Raw genomic sequence first — 1,893 nt, forward strand, 5'->3', positions numbered from 1 at the left:
GGACCCAGATATACCACTCCTGGCATATACCCAAAAGATATATGGCATCCAACATATAACAAGGACAGATGCTCCACTATGTTCATAGTAATCTTATTTATAATAGCCAGAATCTAGAAAGAACCCAGATGTCCCTCAACAAAAGAATGGATACAGAAAATGTGGTACATTTACACAGTGGAGTACTACTCAGTTTTTAAAAATAATGACTTCATGAAATTCGCAGGCAAATGGATGGAACTAGAAAATGTCATCCGTAGTGAGGTAACCCAGATACAAAAGAACACACATGGTATGTATTCACCAATAAGTGGATATTAGCCAAAAAGAAGCTCAGAATACCCACAGTACAACCCACAAACCATATGGAACTCAAGAAGATGAAAGACGAAAGTGTGGATGCTTCAGTCCTACTTAGAAAGGAGAACAAAATAATTATGGGAGGACGAGGGAGAGAGGGACCTGAGAGGGAGAGAGGAATAGGAGGGAAAAGAGGAACAGGATCAAGTGTGGGAGGTGACAGGAGAGAAGTACAGACGACCAGGAAATTGAGTGGAAATATGTAGCAGTGGGAAATGGAGACGTGGGGGTAGTCACTAGAAAGTCCCAGATGCCAGGGAAGCAAGACATTCCCAGGAGCCAATGGGGATGACCTTAACCAAAATACCCAATATAGGGAAGAGAGAACCTGTCTGTAGAGAGCACCTCCAGTTGATAGACACAGGCCCCAGTTAAGGGATGGGGCCACCCACCCATCTCAAAATTTTTAACCCAAAATTGTTCCTGGGTAATTGTTCAGGGGAAAGGAATGGAGCAGAGACTGAAGGAAAGGTCATCTAGAGACTGCTCCACCTAGGGGCCCATCCCATCTGCAGACACCAAACCCAGGCACTATTGCTGATGCCAAGAAGTGCTTGCTGACAGGAGCTGTCCCCTGAGAAGCTCTGCTAGCACTGGACTAATCAAATGCGAATACTCACAGCCAACCATGGGACTGAACTTCAGACTCATCCCCAGTGGTAGAGTTAGGGAAGGACTCAAAGAGTTAAAGGGGTGTGCAACCCCAAAGGAAGAACAACAATATCAACCAACCAGACCACCCCAGAGCTCCCTGGGACAAAACCACCAACCAAAGAGTACACATGGAGGGACCCATGGCTCCTGCTGCATAAGTAGCAGAGGATTGCCTTATCTGGTATCGACGGGAAGGGAGGCCCTTGGACCTGCAGAGGCTAGACTCCCCAGTGTAGGGGGATGTTAGAGCCGTGAGGTGGGAGTAGGTGGGGGGTTGGTGGAGGAGCACCCTCACAGAGGCAAAGGGGAGGGGAGATGGGATGGAGGGTTTGTGGAGGGGAAACCGGGAGAGGGGACAACATTTAAAATGTAAATAAATAAAATAACTAATAAAAAAGGGGGGCTTCAGCAACGATATTAATTTCAGGCCATGCCACCTTCACCAGCAGGAAAATTATCAGCATAAAAGCAGTATTTCATAACATTAACTTGGATCAGTTCTCCAGGAAGTGCAGCAGGCCTGAATGTGCATGTTCCAGAGCATCCTGAAGCACGTGTGGCAAGGGCAGACAGAAAGAGAAGGGAAGATGGACAACTTCACTGTTACAATCTGCGACTTCCACACCCCGAGTCAGTAACTGATAAATCAAGCAGGCAGGAAATCAATAAGGTCATGGATGACTGACCAGGAGAGCCCCATCATCAGCAGACAATTGCAGAGTTCATCATCATCAACAGCAGAATTACCAGGCTTATCCTCTTCCTCCTCCTCCTCCTTCTCCTCCCCCTTCTCCTCCCCCTCCTCCTCCCTTCCTCCTCCTCTTCCTCCTCCTCTTCCTCCTCCCTTCCTCCTCCTCCTCCCCCTCCCCCTCCTCCTCC

This window comes from Mastomys coucha, unplaced genomic scaffold, assembly GCF_008632895.1.
Source record: "Mastomys coucha isolate ucsf_1 unplaced genomic scaffold, UCSF_Mcou_1 pScaffold15, whole genome shotgun sequence".
Classification (NCBI taxonomy): domain Eukaryota; kingdom Metazoa; phylum Chordata; class Mammalia; order Rodentia; family Muridae; genus Mastomys; species Mastomys coucha.